This window comes from Mirounga angustirostris, unplaced genomic scaffold (assembly GCF_029215605.1).
Source record: "Mirounga angustirostris isolate CCGP_5_RB_7025 unplaced genomic scaffold, mMirAng1.0.hap1 SCAF_10, whole genome shotgun sequence".
In the NCBI taxonomy this organism is placed as follows: Eukaryota; Metazoa; Chordata; class Mammalia; order Carnivora; family Phocidae; genus Mirounga; species Mirounga angustirostris.
In genome coordinates, this window is record NW_026991718.1 from 54,781,893 (window position 1) to 54,798,037 (window position 16,145).

The 16,145-nt window shown below is 46.1% G+C and overlaps 1 protein-coding gene and 1 long non-coding RNA gene across 6 annotated transcripts in view; both read right to left on the reverse strand.

Moving 5' to 3' along the window:
- Window positions 1–13,944, reverse strand: part of LOC123851228 (uncharacterized) — a 90,627-nt gene extending 76,683 nt beyond the window's left edge. For 2 of the 3 annotated variants that reach the window (XR_010405995.1, XR_006792503.3), the window contains exon 1: window positions 13,402–13,944. This is a non-coding gene — a long non-coding RNA (uncharacterized LOC123851228). The remainder of the gene's footprint in view (window positions 1–13,401) is intronic. The other variant, XR_008506885.2, reaches the window with a different exon arrangement.
- A 2,185-nt stretch (window positions 13,945–16,129) lies between these two features.
- The window catches only part of MEIS1 (Meis homeobox 1), a 135,340-nt gene continuing 135,324 nt past the window's right edge, over window positions 16,130–16,145 (reverse strand). For all 3 annotated transcript variants that reach the window (XM_064572420.1, XM_045884876.3, XM_054509842.2), the window contains one exon: window positions 16,130–16,145. This exon is cut by the window's right edge and continues 1,525 nt beyond it. The gene's annotated coding sequence lies outside the window, so the exon portion shown is untranslated.

Consider the following 16,145-nt stretch of genomic DNA (forward strand, 5'->3'; position numbering starts at 1 on the left):
CTTTATCCATTCATCCTTCAATGGACATTTAGGTTGCTTCCAGGTCTGGACTATTGTAAATAAGGCTGCAGTGAACAGGGGAATGCAAGTATCTTTTTGAGTTAGTGTTTTTGTTTTCTTCAGATAAATAACCAGAAGTGAAATTGCTGGGTCACATGGTAATTCTATTCTTAACTTTTTGAGGAACCTGCACACTGTTTTCCCTAGTGGCCGTGCCAATTTACTTTCCCATAAACAGTACCCAGGGTTCCCCTTTCTCCACAGACTCACCAACACTTGTTATTTCTTGTCTTTTTGAGACTAGCCATTCTAACAGGTGTGAATTGATATCTCATTGTTACCATAAACTTTTTGAACATGATCCTGAATGACCTCGTCTACTCTAGCAGCTCCTCCCAAATTTTTATCTCCAGACCTCTTTACCAAAATACAGACCCAGGTCTTCATCCTCCTAATGAGCATCTCTATCTTGATAACCTGTAAGTATCAAACTCAAGATGCCTAAAGCAAAGTTTTCATCTTTGTTTCTAATACGTCCCTCCTTCTAAAGTTACTGTCCCCACAAATGAAACCACAATCTGCCTCATTTTCCAGACCACAAATCATGTCATTGTTTTCATCCTCTCTTTATGCCTCACCCCTCTCATCCCAGCCTCCTGTCTCCTGAGGAGACGCTCCACTCTTGCCCTTGGTCCCCACTGTCCTCACGACAGGCTGGTTTCTTAGCTCCCTAATCTTCTCCCACCTGCTTCACACTGTCACTCATTAGGTTGACTTCTGTGAGGTCATGGACCCAACTATTCCCATTATGTGGGAATAGAGAAAATCTTGGAGTCAGCCCTCTGAACACGGAAGTGGCCACAAGAATGTCTCCGTGGAGTTGGTGGACAATTTCTAATAGGCTCATGAAAATGACTGCATCGATGTCCCCACTGGCTTTGTGGCCGATTGAGATAAGAGTCTAAATGAACTGAAGGCAATCAAGGAACCTTCCTGGTATTCCTTTGTAGGAGAGCCATTTGCTGATGGGCAGCACTGCACCTGTATGGAGACCTGACTACGCCTTTATTTCTGCAGTGTTAGCCCTATAATCCGTATTATCCTGGCCTCTGGGGGTTAATGGTCGCTAACAAGCCGAGCTGTCACAGATGCCACTGGGTATTTCGTGGTCCTCCTCCTGCCCTTTGCTGCAGACTCACTGGCAAACTTGCCGTGTTCTGTGTAAGCCACTTTCTCTCCCAACTCAATGCCCTTGTCTGGAACATCCTTCTCCTCCTTCAACATTCCCAAACAAATAAACCCAGAAATTAACAATAGTGCTTTTCCTTTGGAAAAATAAAATAAGAAGACCACTGAAGCATAACATCTGCCTAGAAGCTGTGTTGCTCTTGGGTCTGTTTGCCTTCAAGGCTATTCCTTGCTCTGCTCTATATTGCAGGATGGGGACCTTGATCTTGTGTTTCCCAGGATCTTTGTCAGCTGGTTTCTTGCTGGCTTTAGCCTAAGGGAGGTACTGATGACAGATTAGAGAGTGAAAGAAAAGACTCCAGAATTATTTCTCCCTCTCTTATCTCCTCCATAGTGCCAGCCCCGCTCGGCATGCCTGTCCTGGTTATATCTTCTACCAGGTGACCGCTGGACTCTGGCAACTCACCTGTTCCCTCTGTCCCTCTAGTCAATGTGGGACAAATGCTTCTTGTGATTGCTCAGCTTTCAGTCCCTCGTTGCCACCAGGTTGCCTTCACAGCCTCTTCTGTCCCCTATGTAGCCAATTCCCTGCATTGAATTCTTTCCCTTGTAAGCACTCAGAGTGGCTTCTGTTTTCTTGGCTGAACTCAGATATGAAAACATGTCCTGATCTCTACTTCTCCTTACCCTGCCCTCTCACAAAGGCTTTTGGGGGCTCTCTTTCTCCAGGTTGTTGGTTTAATTTTTGTGTTCCCACAGCACCTGTGCATACTGCTAGGGGTTGGGATGGTGACTTTCTTATCAGCTCCACCCTTCAATGAGCTTTTGAGGATAGAAACAACATCCTGTTAATTCCAGTGCTCCCAGTGTCCCGCTCACTGCTCTTGGTACATTAGGTGCTCAAGATTTTATAATACACACACACACACACACACACACCTTTTTTCATTCCTAAAAAGGATTCGATGGAATATGGTAGACATACATGATGAAGTAAGGCAAGATCCTGACCAGAATAACACAGAATTTAAATGAAAACTAATGTATCTGTGGATTCATTTTTTTCCCTAATGGGGAAGGCTCTAGTAGTTGGACTTCACCCTTCTCTTTGGAGTCTGGCATGCTGTTTTCAGTCTACTGGGTCACAGTCCAATCATTGGTGGACAAGTCACCTTTTATTTCTGTGAAGCAACTTAATCAGTAGACGTATTCATTACTCTCAGCAAATTCTTTGGAACAATAAGGGACTGTCATTTTACTTCTGGTGGCCAGACAAGGAAAATCAAAGGAAAGCACCTCAGAATTCTAAGAGGCCTGTAGAACTTTGAGAACAGAGGAATATCTCTTATGAGTCAAGACTCCTCTGGAAAAAATCTGGAGTTCTTTGAGAGACTGACTTTATTACTATATTCAATAGAATGTAAAGCAATTCCTTACCACATTCTACAATGTAGAGTGATTTACAAGGCAGAAATATATTAATACCATTTAGAGATTAGGAAAAAGATCCAGCAAAGATAAATTACATCGTGTTCAAGTGATAGAGTCAGGATTACTAAACAGAGTGCCAGGAAGTGTGGTCACTCAGCCTTAGCACCACCCCCCACCTCCACCCCAACCACCACTGTCTTTCCACTCGAGGACCCTTTTCAACTTGGGCACAGGTAGGGAACAGCAGTATTTATCTAGACTATGTTGTTATGGACATCTTGAATGCAACATACCATAAAGTCCTTAACCATTAAACTTTAACATAAAGTCACTACAGCACCCCTTAATTTGTAAGTATTTTTACTGCAAAGAAACCAGAAAAGAGGCTTCTAATCACCTCCTTAAGATGGTGGAGGGATGTGCAAAAAGATTTCATTCATCCTTGCTCAGAATAGTGTATTTCATATTACAAAATGTGCCTAGAGTTGACTTCCTGCTCTGGCGTGAATGATGGTAGAGGCTGTCTTGGCCAGCCATGGCCCGTGTGTTATGTTAAATACCCCAGGGGCCAGGTGCAACAAAGTCACCATTGTCTTTCTGTAATGAACTTATTTTCAACAGCTAAGTGTCCTAAAGTGAATCCAAGTGTGCCCGGTATCCAGAAGGTCGATTGTTGCATGGCGTTAGACAATGGGATTGCATTACTACTAACCAGGTTGCTTTGGGATTTTTGTTTTTAATAATGCTAATCTATTAGAATAAACAAACATAGCACAGCAGACTTGAGTCAGATATTGTGACACAATGACAGATCTAAAATTGCCAGTTGACACAAATTCCACAAAACGACACTGACCCTAAATCAAACCAGAACATTTTATATACAATTTCCAGCAAACTCCAGACTTGCTTTGGAGGAATTTTACTTGACACAAGTAGATATGACTTAAATATTTTTGGCTATGCTGAGATTCCACTCTTTGTAATGACTCTTACAGCCAATTCCCACTTTTTTTGTGGTGAGGGGAATGGATATTGAAGTAGCTCACACTCTAATTTTTTGTAGATAACTTCCAGAAAATTTATCTTACTTCAAACAAGTTTCTATAGTCATTTACTTGGATTTTCACATTTATATCTTGATACTATTCTTCAAAGATGTTTCCTTCTAACATGAAAATTTGGTTAATTTCTAAATTCTTCATGTGACAACAAAACAGCCTTTTTCTAAAGACAAAAAAAATCTTGATGGAAAACAATATATTAAAATAGTACATTGCTACATATGTAAACAATGTCTATTAAACTAAAGTGTCATATAGTTTGCTGAAATTTACAAAATAATTCATCACTTCCTTTTAAAGTCTTACTTTTTCCTTTAATGAACACTGTTTCTTTTAGGGCAAACCTTATTATTTAAAAATGACAAACATGAGTTGAACTATAGAAATAATGTGTGAATTTAATAGATTTGAAAAGATTTTTAAAGTAGTCTTTTTATTTTAATCTAAGGTTGAATAAGTACATTTCTCTGTTGCAAAATCAGAAAACCTCAAGCACTTGACATTCCTTGGCATTAATTCCTATTGTCTAGGCACGAAAAGTTGATTTAAAATACTAAAATTATATACGTTTTTAAACTTTCCATATGGAATCCTAAAAGGGCATATTTTTTTCCCTACCAGATGTATTTAGATGAATCAAGCTGAATGATTTTAAAAATTAACTTTTTAAAACATGGTAGTTACAGATGTTTTAATCTTTGGAAGCCATTACATGTTCATTTTCCTTTCAGCATTAATTACACATAATGACCTCCACCTATCATATGCTCTGGAAGAAAACTATATTTGTTTACATTTGCCAATGCTTTTAAAAATAAAAATAGTTTTCATTGTTATCAATAAGGACAGATGTTTTAATTGTTAAAACTTTGGTATTTTTGAAGACTTGTCTTTGGCTATTCTCACTGGAAAGTCCTATCATGAATAAAACTGTTACAAAAATTCCCTGAATAATAGCTTAATTACTTATAAACTCTGGAAACAATTAGTTGATCATCCTTTGAAGTGAGTAAGGCAACTTGCCAGGCTGAGAGCAAAACGCTTGTCACTTGTTCATGTAATGAGCTTAGTTTCTTTTTGTTATTTTAGATTATTTGGAAGAGGGAACTCAGTGGAATACACTTTAATGTTCAAAAGATTAAAAGTTGAATCATTCGCTTCATAAATGGCCTCTGCAATAACACTTAATAAAGTACAGAAAGAAAGAGTGAAGGCTCTGAAGATTATAATTTATGTGCTTATGGAAATCATTGAAACAGATATTCTGGTTCAAAGATAAAGTTGTGCTTGAATGACACCAATATTGTAAAAGATTGACAAGGACTGTCCTCCTTCTCAGCCTTATAATCATCCCTCATACAAACCACCAAATTACAGAAACAGCCTCTTCTCTTCCATCTCACAGATCACTCTCTGCTGTCTCTCTTCACTCCCACCCCCACCACACACACACTTCGCGCTGCCTTTAGGCCTCGAACTCCCCCTACCCCACCGCACCCCACCCCCGGACCACGTGCACACCTTTCTCTCTCACCCCACCCGATCACCCCTCCCGCTTCCTCTGCGCTTCTCCTTTTGTCATCGCATTCCCTGTCAGGTGGTTTTTTTTTTCCTGGCCAAACACAGATCAAAGGAAGTTCTGAATATAAGTGGTTATTGTGAAGTTAAAACACTGTATGTCTGAATATTACCCCAAAAATGAGACAGAGAAAAGACTATCAGAAGAGGATGCTGACTTCCTGTTGGCAGGCTCTCGGGGTCTGCCTGAGTTGTCGCAGAGCGCAGGTGGGGGGAGAGAAGCTCTCGCTCTCGGAGGCCGCCTTGTTAAAGGTCAGCCGGGTGCCTGTTATTGCAGCCATTGCATCAGATAGAGCCAACACCTGAGGCCGCCCGCTCCCTTCCGACCTTGGCAGCCCATGAGCAAGGTCATCGGTAATTCCATCACCTGACTGTAGGATTGTTTGCCCGGCTCCAGGGAGAGAAACTGAGGGCCAAGAAAAGGCGGACAAGTCCCAAGACCCAGGAGGCTTCCCTTGGGATCTCTCCAGGCGGTGAGGAGCCATACCAGATCCGGGACAGCAAACTTTTGCACCATTTTGCAGCTATCAAAATGGTATTAACATGCTTCCTATACCGCCCCCCTCCTGTAAGTCATAATTACAAACCCACCCTTCCCTTTGTCGGCAGGAATCTCTTTAAGCAGTCCCAGCAAGTCAACCGACTTTGGGGATGTATTTTGCATCTTTCATTGCCCCTCATCCCTCCCCAGACCTATATGTCAAGGAATAGGGAGTTGAGACATGACACATTAATGTTTTTATCAGGGTTCGCTCTCTGCTCCCACAGAAAGGGAGGGAGATCAGCAGGAGAGCTCAGCGGAGAAAGAGAGGAAAGGAATCACTCCGCAGCTCCTGTGGAAATTCATATTCCATGTATGTTCCTCTCTCACCTGAAATAAATCCTGCAGGGCCTACCCACACAAACCCAGCAGCACTTATTTATTTGCATGTCATGCTTATAATATGGTAGAAAGCGAGACGTATCTTCAAGGAGGGGAGGAGATGAGGCTCACCTTTCAGACTCACTCTCTTAAATAAAAAAGAATTGTCCAGCTGGGCGCCTAAGAATTTATCTTGAGTTTGTGGTCATTATCTCTATTATATAGCCCCGGCAATAAATAAGTCGGGTAGTTACTACCCAACAATAAAACTGTAGTGTATGGGACACCTTACTATTACTTTCTTAATAATCTGCCGTTTCTTTCACTTTAAATCTTCCCAGTCTTGTCTTCGCACTTGTCTACAAGGATCTATCTTCACCTCTTGAGGTACCAGACCGCTCGGTTCATTTTTATATTTTGGGAACACAATAAGTTTTCCTGTCTAGACTTTCTATTTTTCCTCCTATTTCTAGGCTGCCTAATCTGCTTCAAGACAAAGGGTCGGCCGGGATCAAATGTCTTCCCCTACCCCCTCTATTGTAACCGCCTCGTGTGTGCGTCCACGTTAATAAAGATCGCCCCCCTTGCGGCAGCCACCCATGGGGTCTCTAGGAGGAAGGGAGCCGCGCAGACGACGGCGACAGGGTCGAGAGTAGATGGTCTATGCCCCCGCCCTGGGCACGCCCTTGCGTGCGCACGGAGTCCCAGGGCCCAGTTGGGACTGGGTTCTACCTCGTACAGCCCTCAGCCTAATTCCTGCTGGTGTGTGTGCCCGCTCGGGGATTTCGGGGGTGGGGGTCCCATCCCTCGGACTTCTCCGGCTCGCCCTGCACCCAGGCACCGCGCGCTGCACGCGGAGGCGAGCGCCAGCAGCCTAGACCCGCTTGAGAAGTCGGTCCTAGCTCAGCTGCTGGCTCCCCCGCGTCTGCGGGCCTGAAGACCCCACCGCCGGGGCTCGGCCCCGGGAGCAGACACCGAGGTGGCGGAGTGAGGGGCGCTCCTTTTGGGTTCCCAGACGCGCGGGCTGGCGGGAGAGCCTGCGCTCACGCCCACCCGGCCTCTGCTCTCGCACCGGGACTGGCCTCCTCCGCGCGCCAGTTAGGTGCCCGGCTCCCACCCCAGCCCCGACCCCCAGCAGGGCGGGAGGCGCTAGCTGTTTGCGGCCAGAGCCTTCCAGAGCCCCAGGGTCCCTCAGCCCCGCTGGGAGAATGAGCCCAGCCCACGTCCGGCCGGCGCCTTCCCAAAGTACCGCCACACTTGCTTTCACGCCCGCTCGAAAAGTGACGCGTACAGGCAAAGCGGTCAGCAAATGACCGTCTTATCCGCGGAGCTGGGGAAATCAGGGCGGGGGGGGGGGAGGGAGAGGGGATGTGGGGTGGGTTTGGGGGAGAAAGGGGCAAAGGGGCAGTGGTAAGGCAGGGAAAGAAAACAAACAGACCTGCGTCGCTTCCCCTTTTGTCTTTATACTGCCTGTCTCAAGAAATCAACTTAACCACAGCAAGCCCCTACCAGGCTTGTTTTTGTTGGTGTGACTTAGATCACAGAACTCCGACCAAATCTCTGAGTGTGTGGGAGAGAGAATGGAGCCGTGGCCAGGCTACTGATGGCAAAGGGACGATGAACTTCTCACCTTTCTTTACTAACAGCACGTCCTTTACAAAATCCACGCCGCCGATTGTGTGTAGTTCGTTGTTAATTGCGTTTTGCTGGGATGATCTTTTACGACTCAAAAACAAGCGGCTGGGAAAACATTCACGTTTGGGACAGAAAACATTTTTTATTTATATCTTTGACATTTAAAAGAGCAGAATTAATTTGTTCTGTCTACGTTAGCATTGAGAGAAAGTTTCAGAAATCCACCCGGGGGAAGGGAGGGGGAGAGAAGAAAAAGAAAAAAAGAAAGCGAGGAAAAGAAAGGAAAAATAAAAGCTAGGCTTGGTTTTTCTTATTTCAGATCTGTAATCAATCATTGAAATAGGAGGCAGCAAAATTGTAAAGATTCGATAGATTAAAATGCAAATGAAAGGTAGAAAAAGAAACTAACATGGCGATCAAAGATTTAATAACCGTAAATCAGGTTTTTTTTTTTTCTGTTGCAGCTGCAGTTTGTGTGTGTGTTTATGTTTTAATCATGTTCGTTCCATAAATAAATAATTTCTGAAACGAGACTAATTTTTCATTATTTTAACCGTGGGCTATAACACTAAATATTAAAAATAGAAAACGTGCACGATGCCAGATCCCCAACCAAATAAGAGAAAGACTTGTGTTGATTGGTTAAAATCAAGGGGTTTCATTTGTGTGTTCTGAAAAAGAGTATTATGCTAAAAAATTCTATCTCAACTGACAAAGCCCAAAGTTTCATTTTCCCTTTAATATTTTATGTTAACGACAAGATACCATTTATATTAAATATATGCACCGCTGCATATCCATTTCACTTTGAGCACTTTCAAAGAACGAAAGTGCCAGAATACTTAAATAACACAAAACATACATTATTTCAAAGTGACTTGACAGAATTCCTGGAAAATAATACTTTTTAGAAGAACCTGTCTTCTAGAGAAAAAGTAAGTGATAGTTCGACACAATTGAAACTTCTCTTTGCTTTATCATTAAAGTTATTTTTCCAAATGGGAATATTTCAGCCTTTTGTTATAGTTATCATTCCATTTAAGGTTTTAGGTCAAGGTGTCACATTATAGGCACACTATTTTATTAACTACTCATCTTCTCATATGGTGAAGGCTTTTCATTTAGATCTTTTTATTTAAAAATGTTGATTTATATTGTTGATTTAAAAATTATTTCTAGAACTTTTAAAATAAACACATGGGCTCAGTCTTTCCTTCTTTCCTTTTTCTTTCCTTCTTTTTTTGGTAGTCATTAACATAAGAATTCATCTTCAGAAGATTCGGAACTTTTCTTTTTGGTAACAGACCGCCTTGCAATGTTTAAGATAAGCTCTTCGCCTACTTTGTCTTTGAAGGAGTTATTCACCTTAATTTACTGAAGTGATGAACTAGAATTATCTCCATTTCTCCTCTTTCCACAAATTAAAATGATAACCAAACCTGGGATACTTGTTTCTTTTCTAAAACCTTTAAGTTAAATGTGAGCTAAGTTGATGTCCACTCCCTCCCAGCCACACAATCACGTTTTCACTGTGATGGTCCAATAATGCATTTAGTTTAAAATTACACTTGGACCTTTCCTCCTTTGTATTTTTTCATTTACTTCAGTGCAACAAGAGGACTTGATTTTCATGGGATTACATGAACTCCATTCAATGTTACTGGGACATTTCTGCTCAACTAAATACTTCCCTTAATAGACAAATGAACTTCTTTTTATTTGCTGGAGTTTGTAGACGGTTTTAGATACAGAATGCACAACTGATTTAGTTATTGTTGTTGTGAGAATCGAACAGGCACAAAAGTCATTTATCTACACCGAAGAGATATGACTCTGTAAAGGGGAGAAACAAGGGCAGAATCATGGGGAATTATCTCAGTTTATAGCTCTTATTAATTAAACCGGATGTGGTTTTATTCTGATCCTTTAGTACCGACCTTGTTAAATGCTCCCAGATACCTTTTACCCACTCATCCCCAATTTTTTCATTCATTAGATAACTTGGGTCCCTTGTTGTTGGGCGCTGCTTTTTCTACATTATATCACTAAGCAGTTGCAGTGTAAAATCGCGGGAGGCTACAAACGATCGCACCCCTCCCAGGGGAAAAAAAAAAAAAAAAGGAAGGAAGAAAAAGGAAGAAACGCTTTTCCCATTCAGTTTTACCATCTTGTTTCGTTGAAATGCAAGACAGGTACTTGATTTAGCATTTAAGCAAAAGGTTACACAAACCGCGTTTTAAAAAGTGTTGGGATGTCCGACAGGGTCAGCCCCAGATCAGATCATTTTTTGAATGCAGACCTAAAGATAATGAGTACTTGTTGTATTAAAGGGGACAAACAGTACTTTGGCTTCCTCTGACCCCAGAATGCACGGCTCGGTTTCATTGATCATCCTCCTTTATGAGATAATGCAATTACAAACATCAATAAGGGGCTGCAAGGGGAATCATTATGCGGTGACAGTGATAAATGACGGTGCAGAAATAGCATGCTTTTTCCCCCCTAACAATCCAGGAGCCCAGGGGCTCCGGGGGCTGAACACAGTCGCCAAGGAAACAGATGACATCCCAAACGGCACCAAAGGAAAAAAAATGAACAGTCTTTCTTTGCCTTTCACTCTTTTCCGTCTTCCAAAGAGTTAGTTTTGGCTCCAGCAGCAGCTGCCACACAGGCATTTCGTTATTTCAGACATTAAAGATTGGAGCGGGCGGTGGGAGTCTCCTTCTCTTCCATCCCCACCCGCATTAGATAACACACAAAGCTCGCTGTTCACAGTTTAGGACTACCTGAAAATGCACCTCTGGAAAATCAGATTGGGGTGCGGGAAGGGGTGCGGGAACGTGGGTTCACACAGCCATTGCCTTGTGTTTTCCCCGCTTTCACGACTGTCCAGTGGAAACTGAGTCTCCAGAACAAGCTGGCGCCTCGTGGGTCGGCCAGCAAGGACCGGGCGCGTGGCTCGCCTCCATCTCCCCTCGGTGCCAGACGCTGCTCGATGCGAAAGGTTGGGGGGGGGGGGAGCGAGGGGGGTCGGTGGGGATCAGGCGTCTGAGAGGGGTGTTTGCCGCTTTGCTGGGTTTCTTTGAGGTGGAATTATCAATGGGCGCAGGGATCTCCCCCAGATCCAGGTATCTGGTTGTTTAAAGCCCCAGGGTACCCTCAGCAAGTGGCTTTCAAGAGGGCCTCGCTGAGCCTTCCCCACCCACCCATGTCCAGCTTGTTGGGTGAAGCAGGCGAGCGCGAAAAGGCGAAAGGTTACCCAGACTGCAGTTCGAAGACCTGAGGCTGCGGGGAGTAGTGGTGGGGTGGGAGGTGAGAGCCTGGGGACCTTCCGTGGAGAAGGGGAGCTCGCCACTTTGGGGGAAGGGAGGAGGAAGAGAGCGCAGAGGTGTGAGGGGGGCCCCAAGATCAAAAGCAGAAGGGAGGGGAGGAGGAAAGCGAGCGGGCGCAATCCCACCCTTCCAGAAGGTCGTCAACCCCGAGGAAAGCAGACACAGGGTTCCTGACCCCTGCCGGGCACGCCCGGGCGCGGAGCGAGGGACCCCTCCGCAGCGCGCCTTGCCACTCGAGGCCCCCGCCCCGAGGAGCCGGCCGGGCGGCTGCGTGAACAGGTGACTTTATTCACTGCTTCCCGAATCGTCGAGGTCCCGGGACTCGTTTTCCGCCTGGAGATTAAGATCATTGCTCGCGTAATGAACTTAATGCTTTAGGGTAGAGGTGAGTGTGTCTGCGAGTGGGCAGGGGTAGGAATTACCGACCCGATCGATGGGAGACTGGCTTAAAACTAAATCCCTTTTCTCCAGGGCTTCACCGCCTGGTTTTCCCTCGCGGTGGGCTGAGAGTGCCTGGCTGGCAGGGGGCAGCGCGCGGAGAGGCAACCCCCGGGCGCGGCCAGCAACAACCGAGACCCTAAATGTCCTTCATCTCCCTGCCAAGACGCCCGGGGTACCCGTTTTTTGGGTAAAAGCTCTTAAAAATTCAAATGTTGGCGAACTGATTGCTCAATGTGTTGTTTGTTTTCCCTTTCAGCTCCGCCTTGGGAGAGGACGTTACGGACACGTTGGCGGGCAGATTGGGCCAAAAAGTGACACCCCCCCCCCCCCACACACACAGCCCGCTCCCCGCCATCCCCCGCTCTCTCTCCCTCACCGCTCTTTTCCCTGGCTCCGGGATTCCCAACGTAGTGTAGACTGCACCTGGCCACCCTGAGTGCGGCGGACCGCTAACAGTCAAGGGGGTGCGGGATGGCACGGAAGAGGGGTTGAAATACGAGGGGAAATGCCGAGCCAGGCGGGGCACACCACTATCCAGTTCCACGCCACTCAGCCGGGCGTCCAAGCGCCCACCCGGGGAGCTCGAATCAAGTCATGTTTTTACTGCGTTCACGTGGGCCAAGGGCCTGCTGGGATCCTAAAAGGCAAGGGAAAGTTTGCAAAGGCTTTAAAGCGATCCCGAGGAGCTCCTGCCTAAGGACTCGGGGTGCTGCCCACGAACCCCCTACTGCGGCCCCCCCCCCCCGGCACTCGCGACCCGCCCGGCGGGCGCTGCCCGGGTTCCAAATGCCCTCCGAGCCCCCAAGCTCTCGGAGTCGCGCTCCCAGCGCCGCGGTGGGACTCGGCAATAGAATCCATCAAGAAGCCTCTAGTCCACCACAAAGCACACCCGAGCGGTTCTAAGGGAAGGGGGCCCAGAGTGCCCCAGGAGGTGCCTTTCCACAACCTCCTGCACAGACCCGGGTCGTCTCGTCTCCAGAGACAAAGTCAGCAGCCCCCTTACACTTGACTTTCCTCTTGCGGTCGGGAGGAGATAGGAAGCCCCTGGAGATGCCGGAGCCGCCCCCCAAGGTGCCCTGGGCTCTAAGCATAGACCTGTCCTCACAGGCACAGGGTCCAGGCCTGGACGCTGGGCACGGTAGGACGCCGGGGGCAGCGGCGTCCTGGTCTGGACTCCACGCAGCTGCCGCGGCAGCCCGCGGGAGTTCCTCTCCCGCGCCGAGGTTGGCCCAGCCGCCCGCCACCGGCGTCTCGCCTCCCGCCCCGGCCCGCAGACTTGGGCTGGGGGGCGCTGCACACAGCAGCCGACCCGGAGCGCAAAATCTGCGTGTCGCGTGGGAGACGCGGGCGGGAGGGGGCGGGTAGGGCTTGCGTTTTTCCTTGTCAGAAGCTTTGGGCTTGACTACGAAGTTTCCCCGTAGGCGCCTCTGCCCGGGGGTCGGAGCCTCCCACCGCCGCTCCTTCCCCTCCCTCCACCCCGCCCCCCGCCGGCCCAGTGAGCCGCAGCCCCGGCCTGGCCGCGCGCTAGGTCCCCCAGGCCGGGACCCCGCGCCCGAGCGCCGCGCCTGCCTCCCCGCCGCCCTCCCCAGGCTCCGCGGGGGTGCCTCTCCCCGGGGCGAAAGTCGCCGGCCGGGCGCACAGTGAGAAGACACCCGCTGCCTCCCGAGGAACTCCTAACACCATCCATACAGCTTTAATGCGTTTATAATTCGATAAGTGATTTCAATTTGAAATTGTTAGTAACTAATTTTATGGGTAATTTTTCCACATGAAATATTTAAGCATCAGATTAAGGGAGCCAGTTCCGACACAGGATAATAAGGGGGTTTCCCCCCCACCCCCCGCGCCTCCGCCTCCCTCCGTTTCCTACCGAGTCGTTTTTCCAAATCCCCAAAAGATGGCAGTCGAAGCCGACATTCTTCTTTTCCTGCGGCTCTGCGAAGGGAGGGAGGGGGAGAGGGAGGAAGGAAGGAGGGAGGGAAGAAGGGGGGGCGGAGAGAGAAGAAGAGAGAGCGAGAAAAGAAAAGGAGAGGGAGAAACTAGATGTAGCAAGGACTTTTCAAACTAATTCTTTCACACGTTTTAATACAAGCAAAAAAAAAAAGAAAAAAAAAACAAAACAGTGGTGAATTTCTTGGCAATGTCCTGGCAGGAAAGAAAGCCAAAAAACGTGCCTTGTAGCCTCAGAGTAGGGGATGTAAGAAACTCAGCACTTTCCAACTAAACCCTCAACTCAGAGCAGAAGCCAGAGAGGGGAGACCGGGGGAGGGGCAAACTGGCTTCTTTGTATTTTAACATTATATTCAAATACTGTACAACTAAGCGACTTGTTCTCTGAAGGACAGGACTCAGCAAATTACTTAATGGGGAGAGAAGAGGTGGGGTGAGGGAAGGTGAGGGGTGGGGGGCGAACTGCTGTGGGCGGAGGGGAGGCTGGGGCCAGCAGCGGATGAATTGCAGACCAGTTGCCAAACTTTTTTTTTTTTTCCCCTGCTGCTGCCGCGGCGGCTGCCTTTGCTGCGCCTTTGCTTTGAATGTGGGTAACTAGGAAACAGCAAGCCGTCTGAGAAGACGGAATTTCCAACGTGTAAAATGTTCTTAACGGAACCATTGAGCGAGTGCAATAAGGCGTGAGGGGGAACTAATCTTCCCATTTAAATGTTTGTGGCAATTTTATCTAAATGAATTTTAATGCTAAACGAGGGTAATTCCCCATTTGTAGCGCGTTTACTTCTCTTTCCTGTGCTTTTAAAGCAGTCGAACATCATGCAATGAACAATAACAATAAAAATACTGTCAAGGCATATTATTCATTTCGAATGTGTTATAATTACAGCTGATTAAATATGATAGGGTAAAATATTTTTAATTTTTTAAAAAATATTTAAATCGTGCTAAAAGGTCTCACTCAACCAGCGGGCCCCCCCCCCATAAAAATAAAAAGCAGGTACACTTGTGGGCCCTTGTTTAGAAGAGGGCGTTCTGTTTTTGTCTTTTAAGAAACATCAAAAACACCCTCAGCACCTCTATTATTTCTTTCTTTCAGATAAGTGTCCTCAATAACCTCCAAGCTGGCTCTGAAATTTACAAGAGAAAAAGCTAAAATCGCATTAAGGGGGAGTGGGGGTGTCCAGGCAAGGGGAGAAACGATCTGAGGAGAGCAAGGCCCTCACAAAGCCGCCGCACGGAGCAGGGAACACAAGGAAAGAACACAGTTTGTTTTATTTTTTCTAATTCATTGAACACTAATGATCTTGAATCTTCATAGTCTCCATATTTCCCGATTCTTCTTCACTTGCACCCTACTCCTCCTCCTGGTGCTTGCCTCTCCCGGCCCCCTGCCCATCTCTCTCTCTCCCTCTCTGGCTCCTCCCCTTTCTTTCCCTCCCCCAACCGGCAAGAGCACCATCAAGAATAAAGGCTGAAAATAACCCACGCACCCAGGCATGTACTGGGGAGGAGGGGCAAATGGATGGGTAGTTCATAAAGTTTAGTATTCATTTTTAAAGTAAATAAATGGTTGTTAACTGCTAGTAACCAGCTACCAAAAGAGAATTATTTCACTAATATGGACTATTTATGTCCCCAAACAATTGCCAGTGGGGCCAAATCTGAAATTTAAACAAGCCCATAGATGGGGTGGGGGCGGAGTGGGGCGGAGGGCGCTGCCGCGCGGAGGCGGCTGAGGGTCGAGCTTCGCTCCGTCTGCGCATCCACGTGTTTAGAAACAAGGCCCAATAAACAAAAGGTGAGAATGCGCGCTGCGCTCCAGCAGGTGAGTCAGTCAATCACACGTCACCTAGTAAACCCAGCCCACAGCTGGTTTCTCTTTTCAAATAGAAAATAGAATTGTTCAGGGCGGGTTTATAGGGTGACATGGGCCTGAAAGTCAGACTTGAGTTTAAGGCGCTCTCCTCCGACCCATCCTTTGTTTACAAAGCAATCACTCCTAAAAGGATGATTCTTGTAAAAGGAGAATTTGCCTTAATTAAAATATTTGTATATCTCCCTTAGCTTTGGGAAGCACTTTTTATAGCAGCAATTTTATTTAAATAAAATTATAAGCTATTCCAGCTTAAACATGTTATTTTGTACCATTTAGCTGGCTGCCATGCAGAAATTCTGTACAGCTGTTCTGGAAAATTGGTTAATAACCAGTTTTATCCAATGCGAACATAGAGAATATTTATAAAAATTAGATTTTGAAGTCTGGTCTCTTCAATTCACATAGTTAATTTCCTAATAAACATCTACTGCTCATCCTGGGTAACATTCTTAGTAAAAGACTTACCTCTGTATTTAGGTTTGCCATTATGTGCAAGAATAATTTCACTGATACTAGGTGAGGAATTCTGTTGGATGCAATCTGAGGCTACAGTTAGTTTAGTGCCTTTGGTCCTTAAATTTGCTGATATTAGGAGTTCATTAAGTCAGCTTAAAGAAATCAGTGACTATTATCAAATAATTTACTTTGTGGTTAAAATTTTCAAGTACAAATATGTCTGAGGGAGCTAAAATTAATTTTCCTATTTACTGCATTAATCCTTAAAAATTTGGGGGGGCAGTAAACAAATTTTTCAAGCAGTGGAGTCAGCATGACAAAAATAATCTTGT